The sequence below is a fragment of the Anser brachyrhynchus genome (genome assembly GCF_964034855.1).
Source record: "Anser brachyrhynchus genome assembly, chromosome: 17".
NCBI lineage: Eukaryota > Metazoa > Chordata > Aves > Anseriformes > Anatidae > Anser > Anser brachyrhynchus.
Window position 1 is genome coordinate 10,445,320 of NC_137710.1, and position 18,935 is coordinate 10,464,254.

Genomic DNA, 18,935 nt, shown 5'->3' on the forward strand with positions numbered 1-18,935 from the left:
TCTGAAAAAACAGTACATTTCCTGTGCACTGTATCAACCATCCTGCAACAACACAGTGAAGTCCAGACTGCGTGAATAGGAAATGACAAGCCTAGAATTACTACTAATGATGAAAGGAGATCAGGCTATTCCATAGGGACTATGCGTATATAAAGGTATAACTCTAGCCAACACAATAAACCTTCAAAGCACGAAATGTTAATGTTCAGCAGGAAAGTAACCTAATAAAGGAAGATGCCTTCCGTATCCCAGACAAAGCATATTAGAGAGCTTGGATCTAAACCTGAATGTTCCACCACAGTCATTGCAATTATCTGTTAAGTATGATGCTTGAATCCAGATCTCAGTTCTGGTTTTGACTTCTTCAAAGCTCTGTATTTAAGCTTCTTCCCAGTACTGCATTACCTGGAGGAACGAATTCTTTTGCAAAACAGCCTAACCTTTCGGTATAAACTCAGGCTATGATAATTAGTTTAGAGGAAAATACATATTTTATGAATCACAAGTATTTTTAAATGAGGGAAAATTCCTACAAAACACTTTTAATCTCTATTGCCCTCAGTCAGGGTGATCCAGAAAGTCAGATAAAGAATTCAGGACCACACAGGCGTAGTAAGTACAAAAAGCTGTTCTTCTGTGCTTCTGTGATGAAGCCCTGAACTGCAGAGATATGATCTCAGAGCTAAAATAGGGTTTTGATAATACTGGTCCATACACTCTGTGCTGTAAAGCTGTCCCCAAGAGTTCCTGTAAAACCCCACAATAGCACCCTGGCATTAGTTAGAAGCACTCTGGAGAATGAATTTAAGAGCCAAATATCTAGAGTTCAGGCCAAAGCTGGGAAAGACCCGAGAAAGGATTTAAACAAACAAAGTCATTCCACTGTAAACCAAGATAGGAGTAAAAGCTGAATAGCAACACATATCAGAGCCAGCAGGCAGGACCAAGACAGAATTTCCTTTAAGTTAGTAGTACGTACATACACTCCCTCTGAAACACTCAGCTTTTTACAAACTGTGCTACTATCATGCAAATTATGTTTCCAGACACTTTCTTCTGCTGTCTTTCCTTGAAATGGGTCACACACAGTTCCCCAGAGCAGCTAAATAAATAACTTGTGTCCCTAATGCAATAAGGGGACGATCTGTCTCAGTTCATCCATAGGGTCATGCTGCTTGTTATTAACACCTATCAAGGGATTTAGGTGGACGTGGATCCAGACATGTCCTGCAAGGCTACAGGATATTGACGGTCTGTCTAAGCTTGCTTTCTAGACACTGCAACATCCTTTTATATGATCTTCCACACGTTCCTTTTCTAGTGGCCTTTATTTAGTAATAAAGGACTGATATACTGCAAAATAGATCTCTACATTGCTTCATCTCAATCACAGATCCCTTCCATTTATATTGAGATAGAAAACGATCGTCTTCAGACAAACACCATTCAAAACATTTCAAATGTAAGCAACAGGCTGTGAAGGCTAACTAGTAAAAGTTGTAATTAGTAAGAGAGGAGACCCAAAATATAGGGAGAAGGTACACACTAGCTTCATGTTACTTAACACACAGCTAAAGGAAGGAAGACAGTAAACTCCCTTTCTGTCCTGCTTTGGTTGATACAAAAAAAGTTTTAGGAGTGCTGTGATGTAGGAAAATCAAAATTCTCTGTTTTGAAGTCACTCATTTATACTATGACTTCTTGCTACTAACACATTACTGTGTTGGTTTGGTTTTGCTGGGGGAGGCCGTAAGATAAACTGCTTACAAAGAGCTCTTTTGCTAATTCTACTTAAATTAAATCTTTACAAGCATTCTCACCAATTTTAGAAATTGGCCTGTATGCAAATTTAAGCCACAATAGTGAAAAGAATTTTGATACGGATGGAAAATTGGGATTTGCATTTGGGTTCTCTGCCTTTCCCATGGACTACCAAAGCCAGAGGTACAATCACCTCTGGAATATGAGAGCCAAATTATAAACCTCACGTAGTTGGCTTTGTCATCTGCTCTTGGCTTCCTGCCATTCTGAAGGCTGGTTAAGGGGAAGTGGCTGAAGAACTGAGGAAGTTTATTGTTGACAATACATTTCATCTGCTCTCTGGCATGCCTGGGACCAAAGCAGTCCCTAACCAGCCCCAAGTCTGGGAAGCAAAACGTAGGTTTGCAGTCACCATCCTTGCCTCCCTCCCTCCAATTCAACATGAAAAGCTCAGCTCACAGTTATTAAGGAGTTAACCTACCTTTGGAAGAATCCTTCTGTTAGTACTATTGTCTTTCTAGCATGAAATACTTTGCTTGCTTGCTTTGACTAAATCACACCTGGAAATGCATCTTTAAACTAGAAGAGATCCACAAATTGACCAGTTTTGCCAATTAAAAACTTCATTCTTCCCTGTAATATAGCTGTCTCCCTGGTGCACAGGAAGTGCATTAAAAAAGTAATAAACACTCATAAAGCACATTTAATGATCTAAAATTTAAGAGCAGCGTTCTTGTTCATTACTGTAACTTTCTGCTAAATTACCATCATCAAGATTGCTCATGGGCTCAAAAGGTCAGTGTTATTTTTGCTGTTGAAATCATGGAGTCTGGGAAACAACTGTGTGTAAATTGCTGATAAACTGGAACAAAGACAGAGGAGAAAAACACTGAATATATAAGAATGCAAGTAAACCAGCAGGAAAGGAGGGGAGGGGAAGAACCTCACGGACAGTTTATTAAAAGAACAAAAGAACAAAATCTGGTGCATTTGTTTTCCACTGGTCCAGGAAGCCCGGTCTTTAAGCACCTACTATAAATAGAGTGTTCTAATCCTTCATCAAAGCGGGTAGTAGTCTACACCAAAATGAATGAGTTTTAGGTATAATATTGGAAGAGGAAAATGTCCTTTCTCTCACAGTAGAAGAATCTTTTGTTTGAATCATTGCAGAAATTAGTTATTTTGTAGTGTAAAAGGAGCTAGAGGCAGAGCTTTGAACGTGATGTTTTTATACTACTAGATCTCTGGCAAGGATATTGTTACAGAACAGAATTAGCAGTCATCTACTTTAGGAATGAATAACCTGTTTTTGAGAAAGATGGGTTTGAATCTATTGCATGGCTAATCTAAACATCCTTAAGGAGTTCCCCTCTGAGCTGAGGCTGTATGCGAACTCTCTAACTTTGGAAAAGCATTTGATGGGGTTGATAGGAGTATCATACAGAAAGCAGTGGGAACTTCTTCGAAAATCTGAAAAGGTCAGTTTTCAGTCATTTAGCTCTACTAAGGATTTGAAAGTAAAGTAATCCCCAAAAGTTACCTCAGAGCCATCAAAGTTAAAAACAACGCAAAATGCAGGAGACACTTACTGCCATTAAGGGAAAACAAAAACAAAAACCAAAAAACACTGAAATGGATTTCAGGAAAAAAAAAAAAAAGTAAATTGTTTCAAGAGAGCTTGTTAGATGGCCCCTAAACTATAACTCTATAGGCAAGACAGCTTTGGCTAAGTTTGGCCAAATGATTTGATACTTCAGTCTGGCTCTCAGTTGTATGGGTTTGATGCTATTCAAACCCACTCAACAAGGAAATTTCTTCAACCTGCCCACTGAGCTGAATGCTTAATGGATAACTTCTAGGATAGGCATTGAATATTCTTCAGGCAGATCAAAGCCTGTATACAGCAGTCAATAAAGGCCTATGTTAATCTGGTTTCACACTTGGCAGCACAAAAGGAATAACAACATCCACTAACAGTCAACATCTTGCATTTCTAGGAAGGCATTCAAGGCGTGAACTAAGAAATTATAACAAGGCCTGTCCTCAAAAAGGATGAGACCCTTTCTACCATTAGGATTATTCAGGAAAACTTATTGGACCTATAAACAAGCACTATCAAAACCAGATCTCCAGTATAGATTGCATGGTCTGGCCCAAAACCAGAACATTCTCCATGCTCCTATAATTCACCCATACTGAAACACCTCAACTATTCAACTCACAGTTCCCACACACCAGAAATAACCAGGGCTGCAGCATGCTTTGGGTGGCAGGGAAGGGAAGGAGAAAGGGAGCTACCATGGGATTGCTCTGCTGCAACATGATTTGGGAGCACAGATTTTGCTAAGAAATGGGAAAGGTAGCTTCAACGCTTCAGATGAATTTGTCCCTTGAGTTGATGCATACCACCACACACACAGGAACTCAGCTTCTCAAGATTTTGGACATTCAGGGGCTTTATATACAGGGACTTGGACTGACACCTAGCCTGTGAACTTCTGCTTCAAAATAACTTAATCTGCTTTGGAATTTGTTTCTGAGTAAACATCCTCTTATTTCAAAATGAGAGAATGCATACACAGCGCTAATCAGAAGTAATACTCCACTTGAACTGCTAACTCTACTGCAATCCAAAATCAGTTGCCCAGCGTAAACAAGCCCTTCTTTCAGAAAAGCGGGAAGACAACCAGCGTGACACATTTTAAGGGCAGCTCACGGAGAGGAAATATTGAGGCCTCAACGGCACATATGTCTAGTGAAGGCCAGTATCTCTGGCTTACAGCAACATGTGAAATCGGGCAGAGAGTTGCAGCTGCACTTGGCAGACAAACAGTAGTAACCTAAGCTTGACTCTATAAATGATGGTTATTGAACTAGCGTCTTCATGAAAAAGCTAGATGTTGGCAAAAGGGCATGAGGAAGACAAAACAGAAGCTTAATTAACTTAACAGGAAAGCAAAAATCTCCTAGATAAAAGGAAGAGAACCATTTCTGAGCCAAGTACTTAAAGGGTTCTCAGACCTTCCCAGGCCAAAGAGTGTGTGTGTGTAATGCTGACTTCCTTCCAGCTCTGACTGTGCCAGAAATAACTCTTCAATGGAGTATATCTCATTAGTGTACCTTTTACCAAAGCAAGTACTTGCAAAAGAAAGCAAGACTTTCTGCTGACATGCTGCTGGCAAATACAGAAGAAGGAAGCTGCTTTTATGAAGAGTGTAGCACATTCTACTATGCTTCTGCTTGAGCCCATACAAACGTTTGCTGACTTGTAATGGCATGAGCTAAAAACTTTATTCGTAATGACAGAGAGAGGCAGAGAGAATCTGCAGTGACCAAGGGTAGGAACGACTGGCCTCTTCAACACATCAAGGCATCTTCTGCATCTTCAAAGGCTCTTTAGCAGCTGCATCACTGATAGTGACTTTCATGTCTTGTTATTTCTAGCCATACTACCTATATGGTTATGCATTCGTCCACCAACTAGCTGTGGTTTGCCTGACATGCAAAAAGATCAGGATCTGAGCTTTAATTTAGAAATAGAAGTACATTTCTGTTTTTTGCAGTTTCAAAGGAAATAATCCACTCATGAACAGAACGGAGCAGCTGAAGTAGCATCTGCTGAACTCTGTAGAGAACATGAAATCAAAGCTCCGAGTAGTTACCTTCCACCTAGTTATTTCACTGAGCTCCAAAACTCAGACAGTGTCTTTATGAAGGAAAAAGGCAGAAATAAAAAGTCTATTTAATTGCTGGACATCAGTCTAGGGAGACTGGAATTGAAGCTAGTTATAGAGAGAAGACAAGATTGATTAGAAACACAAAGACTTATGGAAGCAGAAAGGAGAGGAAGAGATTGTGGAGGACTTAGTGGTAGAGATGATTTTCCTGCTGAGCAATAGCTGTACCAGTAATTTCTGAGAAAATTTCCAACAATAACCGTAGAAGAGTTTTTTGTTTGCCCTTTTTTTTTTTGCTTAATAAGTAGATGCTACACAGGACCTTTGGTCCAACCTCACAGTGCAGAGTTCTGTAGGTCCAAAGGAGAAGACCATGCTAAATTTATAGCCCCAAATATCATTAAGGATGGAATTTAGTCCTTTCCAGGAATGAGTGAGACAATCCTCCCACAGCCAAAGAGAGAAGCTTTCATCTTTTTTTCATACGCAAAAGGCACCCCACACACAGTGCACTGCATGCATATAGCTGTTTCCTCAAACATTTCAAAATTTGTTTTCCTTATGTTATTTGTGTCTACAGCCACCAGCTGGTCTGTGTCAAAGCTGATATGTTCAACATATTATTCCATTATCCTATTAGGTTGAACATGTCCTTCCTCCCATGAGAGCTGTTAAGATATCAGTCTTATAGAAAAGAGACAACTCTAGTCCCACTCTCACCTCCTTTATCCTTCAGAGCAATACACTATTCTGGGTGATCATACGGTGTATACTTAACTTTTAGCCCATCCTGACACTTTGTATTCATACATACAAGAAATTATACCTGGCCTTTTAACTTCTCTCATGGAACAAGTCACATGCACGTAACAAGTGGAGAACAACAAAAAAAGCTCTGAAGTCTTGAAAAAGATATTGTCTGATTTCTTTTTTCAAATAACAATTTCCTGTATTATATTGTTGGACTGTCATTTGAAACCATCACCTCTTCTTCATCGAAATATCAGCCATTTCCAAAACTGCTCTCTCCATCTTAAAATGTCTCGAAAAACATCTCAAATTCATGTCAATGACATTTCAGCCAAGGAAATGGTCACCTTCAATTTTCCTCTGCAGGCTCTTCATGCCCCTGGGAATGGAAGAGCAGAAATTCCTGGCTGGTTTCCATGACCCCAAGGACTGAACATTCCATGCCTGAGGAGCCTTCCCAACTTCTGCACAAGCTAAAGCAGCTATCGTCAGCAAGGATTAGTCAAAAGATGTCATTTAAAACTTGATAGGGGCAGAAGGTGCTGGGAGAGGAGAGAGGAAAAGGAGAGCAAGCACCACTAATGGGGACAGAGGCAACCAGTCAACACACAAATGAGCCCATACCAAATAAATGTGGGATCTCCTGACAGAACACTTAAAATCATTGGCCAATGGCATGATCACTAGCTCTTACTTCTCTCCTCTCCAAGATGTAGCTCTGGGTGAGAAAGACCCTGAACAAGGATCCCTTCTCCATTTAACATCCCAGAAATAAATGTTTATTATTATTATTATTAAACAATACATAGCCCTCTTCATTTGCATGCTTGGAGTTTTCCACCTAACTCACATCCTATATTTTCACAGGATCTCGGAATTAACTGGTGAGGGAATGAATATCCCCAGAGTCAAGCAGGACAAACGTAAACAGGAGAGAAACGTAACTTATATTCCTTGGACAAGTCATCTGCAAGATGTGGTCCACCCACAAAGGGAAGAAAGAAGCACAGGGAATGAGTGAGTGTGGCAGAGGTGTGTGATGGATAACTGGGGCTTGCACAGATGAAGAGATGAGAAAGCACATTGTCCCATAAAACACTAACCCAAAGCATCCTTACCAAATCCAACCTAACTGATCAGACAGGCTATTCTTAGCACTTGGTGACAATAAAGGAGACATTTTTTTCTTAATTGGTAATGGCAGAAAAAAGGCACTACTTGACAAAAGGCAATGCTACAATAGACCTTCTCCCAGAACACACTATGATTCAGTCTCCAGAGCAGAAGGGAGCCTGCAAAGGCTTCATACCTATGTTTTACTACCCACTTACATACCTTTTACATCTCTTGCTCCATGGAAAACAGTAGGCAATCACTCACAAACATGTTGACACAGCTCATTTACTCCTGGGCCCCAGCATAATGACAACAACCAGCATCAGCTCAGCTCCAGGAACTGAATAATACCAAAAAAAAAAAAAAGAACAAAAACTCCATCAAGCCAGGCTGTGCCCTGTGAAGCTCCTCTAACACAGCCCCCTTTTCCTGTGTTAATCAGAAAATCAACAAAGGGCACATACACACTTACCTACCCATCCATCTTCCCCTCCTCACCCTGATCCAGCATAATAGTATCACTTCAAGTACACTTCAAGCAGAGGTGAAGACATGCAAGTAGGGTCCACATGGCTCCTGCAGGAGGCACCAAAACCCAGAAATGTCCCAGGCAGACAGTGGTTAGCTCTGCTGCTCCTGCATCCCCTCTAAGTACATTTTTTTTTATGGGCTGTATGTTCTCCCCAGAGAGGTGTGCAGTGGTAGGTAAAAATGAACAGATGTGCACCCAAAACATAGAAAATTAATTAATAAACTGATAGTAGGGCAGAGTGTAAGAGGTTAATACCAGTAGTTTGCATTGGAAGTGGCTGGTGGATCATCGTTTACAGATGATGGCAGAGGGGTTTTTAAAGATGTTTATGTTAAGAAGCAGTCAGAGAGGCCAGCAGTTCCCAGCAGAGGAGAGCAGCACTGGTGATGTTATTGTGGGACGGGACAGTTGTTATGGGATGCCAGAATGTCTCTCACAATGTGCTGTGACTCAGACCATGCCCAGCCTCTTTGCTAATACACAGGGGTACCATTTTTCATTTCCTTCCTCACTGGATTGCTTTTGTCACTATAAATCCAGATGTTTGGGCTTTGGGAGGGAAGAAGCAGTTATATCAAAGGGCTGCTCAGCATTGCAAAACAGTGTCAAGTTCAACTGTCGTTCCTCAGGACCACAACACTTACGAGATTCACTTGGCCCTCGCATTCCTTGTACAAAAATACAATATACTGTCACATCTGCTGGGTTCATGCTATCTCTGTTCTTCCCCTTCACATTATGTGCTTAATTTCATGTTAACTATTGCAGTTCTCCAAAGCTTCCTTTTAACAGTGTAATTTTCCACTGTAAGCAAGACCTCTTTAGAAACCACTACTAAACTACCTGGAAAGCTTTGTGTACACAAAGCTGTAGTTTTTGGTTCAGAAGCTCTCCCCAAGGCTAGAAGCACAATCTTAGTGGAAGGATTCCTCCCTTCTTAGGTACAAAGAACTATTCTCTAGTCATGTTGAATCACAAGATCTTGAAATACCAGTATTAGAACATTTACTTGCAACACAATGATTTAGCAAAATGATGTAATAAAAAGGTAAAAAAAGCAGCAGCATTATTTGGTCTCTTCTAAAAGTCTGAATGACCACAGTTTCAAAATGTTAGAGCCTGGACCCTGGAGCCACAGATTAGTGGGCAGGGGCTGGGAGTAGCAATTAGGGTATGCCTTCAAATGCTATTCATAATGACTGTGCAATTTAACCCAGCTATCACAAAGATGGATGAATGCAACATGCACGCATATTGCTACCTGCACCAAACAATGGCTGTAATTGGGCACAGGGAAAGATGACATGCTGCAGTTTGCAAACAATTAGTATGCCTGTGGCCTTTCTTCACCTTTCCATCTCCTTATGCATTAGACAAAATATTCACGTCCCAGGCAATAAAACTCTTCCTAGTTTAGACCTTCTCATCCCAATCTTACCTCCTGTGTCTGATTTGCCAATGACAGAAATTCCGTCACCACGTACACTTGCCCTATAAGTATGTCCTCAGTTACTTTCATACTCCAAGAAAACTTCTGAAATGACTACTATTTAGTCTCTCAGCTGCCTGCTCAAAATTCTCAGCTTCCATATGGTCTGGATAAAGTCAAACACATTGTCGAATTGATGCTTGTTTTTTCTGTTATTCCTTTGTCTTATTTCTATGTCTAATTTTCTTTTCTTTTTTCTTTTTTTTTTAAACTGTATTCTCTTTTGGTTTGTTCAATGCATACAGCTGCTAGCAAAGCAAGGGCTGGACTTAGCAGCAAAAGAAACATTTAAGAAGATCATTTCCTTTCTTGTACGCAGAGAGCTCAGTTTAACCCACAGAAAACATCTTTTTGATGGTTCAGCATCAATCAGACACAGGGAGCAGCGCAGCGGCTGTTCTTGGGCCTTTACAGAGAACCACAGCACAGTGACTTCCAGCCATGCTACAGAGGGTTCAGCCACATCACCTTACTATCTGACCCGTGACAAACAGAGAGAAGCACTGAAAACCATCTAATTCCGGGTCTCTTGGAATGACTTACCTCATTTAACAGTGAGCCCTCTGGGTTTATTGAGCCTCCATATTTCGTGCGTGCTGGGACATGTTAGCAGTTTAACCGGAGGTGGAGAAAAACAGCACTTCTATGAGTTGGCAGGCCAGCAAGTCAGAGCAAGAAAGTCCTGTTGCTCCTGACCAGAGCTGCTCACCCTTCAGGGGCACCTAGTTGAAATACCATAACAAAGGATTGATTATGCTGAGAAACACAGAAATGTCTTCTTCACAACTCCAACATGTGTCCTACACAGAAGGAGAGCTGGGGAAAAAAATTAGAAAGCAAATGATAGGCACAAGCCTACAAAAGAAAAAGGAGGCCTCACAAATATGAAGTGCCCTGCTGTGTGCGTTCTGGCAAGACGCTGTCCATTCAACTAGCCAGAATGTTTTCAGTCTACACCAGAACAAATAAGGACCTGGGCTAGTAACCTTAATAAGCCCAACATTCAGAGTATGACTGGATTATTTAGAGGCACTTTTGCTCTTAGGTTTCATAGTTGCTTTGAAAAATCCTTCATGGTTGCTCCATTCCCACCTGACTTCTTAGAACCTCCCAAGGGCTTTAGACTTTATGTCGTCAGGTAAAGTCACCTCAGGAAGGAGCATCCTGGTGAAGGCAACCAAATTTCCATCGTTTCATCTAAGAGTGGGGAAACGTGCCTGAAGTGAATGACCAAGAAATCAGCAGAACAAGCTGCTTTACAGACCTGAGCTTTCTGCCCCAGACTGAGCAGGATTTTACTTCATCATTTCATTCGCCTCACAGGACGACACAGCACAGGTATTACCTAACCAGGATGGACATCTTGCATGAGTTTCCCTGCCCTGCTTAGTCCATCCTCTGCTGAGCACCAAAAGAGCAATGATCATCCCTTCTCGATGGTTTATTTGGCTGGGTACAAACCTGAAGTCGCAGTCACACACAGGTTGTGACCACAGTGCCACAGAAGCCAGCAGAGCTACTCACAGGTGTTGTGAGATGCATCAGGCCCTGCATATTATCAGCAACAATTGCATTTGATGTAGGTCCTTTACAGACTGATCTATAGGTTGAACAGCTTCCGAAGTCATCTCCACCCTGGCAAAACATTTAATCTGAGTGGGACTATACACTTTCAAAGCTTTCTGCCCATTATATAGCTCATCAGATCCTTTACTTGTGACTTGGTTGGCTCAGATGATGTCATCTCTTCACTAGCTCCTTTTAATTTTTTTTGCTCAGGGACTCTTCGATCGATAGTGGGGACCAAATTAGTTGGGAACCTGAAAGTCCACAGACAGCAGAGGGAGCTCTCTGTGCTCTCTGTCCTCCCCCTCAAGCATCGGACTTAAACCTGGCAGAGTCCTACAACCAAAGAGAAGTTAGAAATGACTCTCAGCAAATACGAACACTGCTGAATTCTTACACCAAGTTACATGCCCAAATCCGGGGCTTAAGAAGGGCCACATTCTGGAAGTTGTTTCCCCAGCTGTACAGCCTGGCTGTTAACAGCCCACACCATCAGGCACAGGTAGGAAACAGCTATCAAAGCAGCTTAGTTCAGATTCTGGTTTGAATCTGGAGTTTTGCTGGGGATGCAGAGACAGGAGAGAGGCCTGGACTGTGCCCTGGAGCCGCTGGTTTTGGTCTTAACTTTTCTGCTATGCTGCTGGATAATCCCGAAGGCGGCTGCCTCCCACCTCTGTCCTGTGACGGCCTCCCATCTGTTGCACGTGGGTGTGACACCGAGCTCCCCGTGAGGCTGGGAGACCTCTCTGGACAATCGCTGGAGACGAGATGGGCGTTGTGGGAGCTGATTCCAATCAAGTTAGTAACCAAAACATCGCTGTAAATACCAAATGTTAAGGAGCTAAAGAAAGAAACAGGCAGGGGTGAAATGTCAAGTCTGCACTACTGAAAGACACGGCAGATGCTTCCTAGTCTGTTCACTGGCACATCACTGGTAGCACGGTGACTGTGGTTCTGGCAGCCCAGAGCTTCTAGGTCTGTGAGGAGAAACCAGTCCCCAGAAGTTACCTGTCCGTCACCATGTGCTTCCAACATCAGAGCAATAGCTTCTACACTGCAAGTCCAGCAATCCTGCTTAGAAGAAGATGAGCCCTTCGGACAGCCCTTCTCTGCCCCCCAGACAAGCCGAAGGAAATGCTGCAAATCAGTGGAAAAGCTCAGTGTTGCTGCTGCTTCCTGGCTCCCAGCACCTACTGAGCACGGGTCTGTGCCTGAGGAGAGCAGTCCCACACAGAAACTGTCGTAGGAGCCAGGCCGGCGGCCTTCCCTCCGCTTGACCAATGTGCCGCCTCTTCCTTTGGCTAAAAAGCTGCATATGTAAAGGAAAAGTGGGTGTACTGAAGATTTAAGGTGTAGTAGCACCTGGAAAGCTAGGAGGAAGCCATCTTCTGAGCTGACTTCACCCTGATTTTTGGGAACAAGGATCCACTGAGACTGGCATGTGCTGGTGGGACGGACACAGCTGCACCAGTGGGCAGCTGGAAGGGAGCACGGGGAGGGCAGCTGGTAGGAGTCATGGACACAGCAGAAAATGGCACCACGGGGGTGCTGGGGCTGCTGTGGCATGGGGAGCCTCCCAGAAAAGGCTGATGAGTGCTTTCAAGCTGGTACCTTTTTTTTTTTCTTTACATCTTTCAAGATGTGATTTTGGGGTGAAAGGTAGGAAAAAAGAGGGCAGGAAGGAGCAAAGCATCAAGCAAAGGAGCAGTTACCTCTACAGCTGTGCTCTGCTGCCTCTTGGCAACTTCTCGAGATGGCCCTGCCTGCCTCCACACCCCCTCTTCACCCAGCTTCTCAGTCTCTGAGCCGGTTTCTCCCAGTGGTGCTGTTCCCTGCTCCCTCTCCCTTTCTTGCTCCTATATGGGTCCCTCAAAGACATAGAGGATCAGCTGGAATATTCCAAAAAGTTGAACAAGGCCCTGTGCAACCTGATCTAGTGGGCAGCATCCCTGTCCATGGCGGGGGTTTGGAACTAGATGGTCTTTAAGGTCCCTTCCAACCCAAGTCGTTCTGTGATTCTATGAATGTAACAGGGTGCTGGTGCAGACAGATATGGCCAGTGCCTCTCCTTCACACACTGCAGCAATCAGTTTCTCAGGAAGCAGGAGAACATCGAGGGGAAGAAACAAGCAAAGAAATGAAAAGCCAAAAGAACAAAGCAGCAGAACAGACGCATAAGATGAAATGGAAAAAAATACCTCAAAAAAAAAAAAAAGGAAAAGAAGAGTGGAGCCACCTTCAAGACATGGCACAAGTAGAAGCTGGGTAGACAGGGAGTGCAGAGAGACACAACAAACTCGGGATTTACAGGAACAAAAGGGTTTTTTTCTGTTCCTCCAATTACCTCTGCCAGCAGTCCTGCCCTGTTCTCCCCCTCACCCATGCAACCTCACCTTCAATTACCTCAGGAACGTTCATTACAGGAAGATGCCCTGAGTGTATCGAATTAGTGCGTTACAAAAGCTCATCCAGGAAATATCCATGTGATCCTTATTCAGTTAGCAGGAGGGGATGGAGTGGGGATGCCAAGCAAGAAGCGGTGGAGGGGGTTGAATACAAGCACACACCTTCAGGACTGAAGGGCTGGCAGTGCTCTGCAGGCACAACACAGAGGGACCAGATCCAGTCTGTTCTGAATACTGGTGCAGCTTCAAATTCCTTTCATACAGCAATAGAATCATATTCTATAGCTGGAAAATCTCTAAGCCTTGATGGAAAGTGCCGGGATGACCTTGGCCAGGAGCCACCCATGGGGGACATCCCATTTTCATCCACATGGTGCAAAATTCAGGGTTGGGAGACCAGGGATAGTGACTAGGTTCAGTGAGCCTCAGGTGCACTTGGGGGATGTTTTAGCTACAGAGCTTTGGTGTGAACTTACAGCATCGGAACAAGCAGTCAAGTCACCTGCAGCAGCAGTGAAGATCAAAGAGCTCCAAAACATTCTCCCTGTAGCTAGGGTTGGAAAAAAAAAAAAGGTGAAATTTCCATGTGCAATACACAGATCTGCAAAATCTACTCATCAACCAGTTGAAACCTCTGCCCATGACAAACTGACATGACTTCAAGGCACTTCCTCAGGTGCCATACAGAGATCTCATGGAGAAGACACAGGCAGACTCATGGCAAGGAATGGCAGAGTTTGGGAACACAGCGTCTCACAGAAACGCCCCACTCTCCTGCCTGCACTGCCCCAGGGAAATGGGATGTAACATGCTGCCAGCAGCTGTGTGCAAACAAGATTGTCCACATGGCAGCTGTAGGGGGAATGGGACTGAAGAGAGATAAATTCCTGTCTCTGACAATAGCTAATGGGCTCCAGGCGGACTGGCAGCTGCAAAGCACCCAGTTCCCCGCTCTGGTTCAGATGACCAGGCACCTCTGGGACTGTATGGGCGAAGAAAGGAGGCAGAACAAGTCTGTTTCAATCTATTTTTATACTGCAGATCCATCTGCTCCTCTCCACAGCTGGCAAGGCCTGGAGCTCTGCTTAGATCCTTCCCAACAAAAGCCTCTTTATGAGGCATGGGAATCCCCCACCACTATCAACACCATTTGGATAGGGTTGCCCAGGCAGAGGCTATTTTGGGCACCACAGGTGGCTTCTCCATCTTGCTGAGCGCAGGATGGAGCCAGCAGATGCCTCACCACACCACCACCCAGCCAAACCACCGGGGATAAAGCTCTGATAAACCCCCAGGATCTGTGGGAACGGGGCACAGCAGAGGCCAACAGGGCCTTGGGGAATGGGTTTTAGAGGTGAGACCAATAGTGTCCACCAACACAGTGACCTTCAGAACTGCTTTTGGGACAGAAAGATGAGAGTAAAATTCAGGTGGAGACTGATCAACCCCTGCCCTGAGCAAGCACGAACCCACCCCAAAGGCCCAAGATCTTTGTTCCACAGACCCCATCCCTAGAGGGCAACCACTGCTCTGCCTGGCCAAAGCAGAAACTCCTTTTTTTCTGCTTTCCTCTCCATCCAGAATGTAATTCCTTCCTTCATGTTAAGGCCTGACATTTACTTGCTCCTGGTAGAGAGCTCCAAGCTCTGCGTGTCCCCTGACACACAGCAGAAAGCTCTCCCAGCCTCTCGTTTCTCTGTTATCTTACTGCATGGATGCTATTTCCTGTGTTTATTTTTCTTGTCTGGCTATCTGGCCTGGAGGGTCTCACCTGCTGGAAAACTGCCATTACTTCTCCATCTGCAGCAGTGACCAAGGCTCAGCAAAAACAGCCTTAGGTCACTTCTGATTTCCTTAGGATGCCTGACTACCAGGAGAGGGCAAAGGCCACAGACACTGAAAGAGAGCAGGTTCCTGTGTGTCCTACCTGGAAGCTGACACCAGCAGATGCATCTCTTGAGGAAGCAGAAGAGGGACACACGTTTTACAGCACTGGCATACATCCGGCGTAGAGAGAACGCAGCCACCTGGAAAACACCAAACACGTGGCTACGTGCGCAAGGACCTCCCTTCGGAGAGCGCGAACGTGTCCACGCAGCAGTCGGAGCGCAGCCTCTTCCAAGACCTAATTCACATGTAGGCTTCAGCATTCGGTGTCATCCATGTCACTGACATCCTGACTCCCAGAACGCAGCCTCATATTTTTGATGGGAAGGAAAGCATTGAACTCTTCCTGGGAGGATCATGTCCCACATGGTGCTTCCAGACCAAACGCTGATCTAAAGATCCCCCTGCAAGGGAATCAGAGACTGCTGTTAGCCTGCAGAGAGCACCCCCAGCCCCCCTAAAGTGAAAATCTACAGGAATATTGATGCCACACTTTTTAAATTATTATTATTTTGAAAGTCCAGGTAGTGCTGAACCATGGGAAAGGGACAGACAGCCCCAGCATCTTAAACTTTTTGTGCTGCCTGGGTCTTGCATACTGCAAAGGTGGGATTGTCTGCAAACGGAGAACTTAGGACAGGAGGGAACTGGCATGGGAAGCAAGTGCTCAGAGAAAGCAGGATGTAAAGATTTGTTATGAAAAGCCTTGATTCCCAAGCATTGTTTCAATCCATAAGGAAAAAAGGATCTTGGGTTTAATTCAGTTGCAGATGAACGTTACATGGGTTAGTTCTGCAGACTGGAAGGCCTCAGTGCAAGTTCGGGATATTACTGTATATTTCCTCTGGAAGGAAATCAAAATGCTATTTCTCATGAATTCAGAAAGGACACAGCTGTAGAACAAGCAGCTGACTCTCAGCTTTAGTTGTGGCATTGAGTTACCAATGGTGGGAGAAAAGACTATTTCTGTTTTTCTAATGCAACCTTTAGCATTTTGATCCTTCTGGAATTAGAGGATCATCTTGAGGAGGGTCTGAGATTTTTTGTCTCCACCCTATTTCTCTTAGTGCTTTTGGCATGAATATAAAGAAAGGCAGGAAACACTTGGAATACTGGCCTGCTCCCAAATGGCAGGCACCTCAGAAATGAAGCAACCAGTTGTCCCTTACTTTAAGGTGCGGAGTGCTCATGCAGCCCACCCAGCACCTCAGTGCCAGTGCTGAGTGCTCCCCTCCTGAGGCTCTGCATTTGATACGGCCATAATCTTTGTGATTTGACTGCAGCTCTCCCCCCATGGTCTCTCTGGAGCTGGGAACACACACATTCATCCCTTTCTTCCCAGTGCATTTTGGCTCTGCAGAATAACTTCACAGTCTGATATGTTGCTATCACAGAACAGCTTCAGTTCAGCAGCAAATGAATCCCAGTTGTCTTCAGAGGAGCACTGTGTATCAGCCCCTGACACCAGGGCTAGCTCAGAAAACCTGACCGATTGCTCACAGCCACAGTTCAGAGATGGTCCGGCAGGGATTCACCGGGCAGCAGGCAAGTCTCACACCTACCATTCCCATCAGCCTGCAGAACTGGCCACATCCTCTGGATGATGGAGATGTTTAATATCACAGGACCCAGTGCGCATGGCAGGGCTGCTCTGAAGACATTACCACAGGAAACAATACTTTTCAATGCTGACGGAAATGGTTGAAGGGTTATAAAGTAATGCAAAATGATGGAAGTCCTCCTTGCCTCAGAATTCACCCCACTGCAAACAGCGTTCTTACTTTGCAAGATGTTCCTTTTCCTTCTCTGGCCCAGCAGCAAAGGGTTGTATCAGCATGGATTCAAAACGACCTTCATCCAGCCTGGATCAGCATGGCCAGCTGGGTCCAGTGCACCTGCCTGCAGAAGGCTTTCAGCATCTGCCACTGTTCAGCCCTTCAGCACACCTCCAAAATAGGAACTTGGCAAACAAAGCTAACAGAGTGCATTGCTAAGCAGAACATTCTGCCGAGTCCCGACACCAGGACTGCATGTTATAGGGCACTTGCCAATTCCTGAGTCAACTTTATTTATTATACACTAGAAAGGTCATGACGAATCTCAAAAGATAAAATCTGTGTCTGTCAAGCCGCCTTCCTTGTTTTCATTGGCCCAGACCCTTATGTTCCACACCAACAATAACAGGACATGGGTTCAAGAGGCACTACGAGTGCAGCTTACCCTGAGATAGCCCAAGCTTGTTTTGCATTCTTCATAGAACTGATCCAGGCTGCTCAGTTCTTTCTTTATTAGGCTTTTTCCCCCTCTCTCCCCTAGATATGATCCCCACACCACACAAGTCTTTCGCCCCTTGAAACCGTGAAGCACAGGCACATGAGACTGTCACAGCCCAGATGATGCCAAATGCCCAAATGATGCAGCTGCAAGTGTGCCAGCAACATGAAGCATCCAATCAAGACATGCCTAACCCCACATTTGGAAGTAGTATCCCAGACTAATACCAACCCCAAAGACCCCACGACTTCACCAACAGCTGAGGCAGCAAGATACCCTGTGCACATGGACTTTCTTCACTGTCATTCTGAGCTGCTATCTAACCTCCTTGCAATAGGTAAGACAAAAATTCTGAGCTGCCTAGGGCTCCAGGTAAATCCTTGGAAAACACAGCCAGAGTGATTGCAGCTCCAGTGCTGTCAGTGTCCATGCTATCAGGTTTAAAGACTGCCCAGGGCTCTGCAGAATTTGCAGTCACCTCTCTGGAGTGCAGCTGGACAGTCCCCAGGAGAACAGCCCCAGGTTTGGAGTTCAGTGTATTGAGCTCAGACCACACAGTATGGATTTGCACTCCAAATAACCTCATCTTTACACAGTTTACTCTGAACCTGCAGATTGAAACCTCTTTTCCAAGTCCTTGCCTTTCACTTTCTGAGAAATCACCACACTACTCTCAGCCCCAGACTTGGCTTAGATCATTTGGTTTGATGCATTGCAAGGATGCCACTTTTCAAAACAAATTTCTGGTTTTCTGAGATGTGGGTAGTATTTTACTGTCACCCAGCAGAATCTCACTGATGACTGCTGCAGCCTCACAGCAGAGCAATGATGCTGCTTACAAGAGCGGTGCACCTTCCAGCCCAAAACCTAACAGTCCCATCCCCTGGGTCATATCTGAGGAAACCTCTCCGTTATTCAAGCAGCATCGCATTTTTTCTTAGAATGGCACTGAAGAGGGGACAGGGAGGTAAGAAGAATACAGCTCCACTTACTATTCAGCGAGACTCCAACCTGCAGTGAGTCGCTTAATCTAACTTCAGGGATCAGAGGGGGATTCCTCCCAGGATCCAAGCTGGCAGAAGTCTCTCTCCCTGACCTGAATGAATACATGGGGAATCTCACTCAGTCACTTTAGTCAAATGCAAGACATTGGGAATCTTTCCTATGAACATAAATTGTGAGGTCCACAGGGCCACAGAAAAGATCCTCAGAGCTTTTAACTCATCAACATTTCTCCTTGAAATACATGACTACAAGCACAGCAGGCACTTGTATGTGCTATTCTTAGCAGCAAAGGCTTCCTGTTTGGGGGCACAAGTGACAAGGAAGATCCTGCTGCTTTAAATGCTGAAAAAAGCCTTTTAGCCAAAAAAGATTATCCACCCATTTGCAGGAAAATCACCATCCTCCACTATTCCATCCTACTTCAACATTCAGAAGCGTCATCAATTCCCCAGTACCGCAATAAATATTGCGCT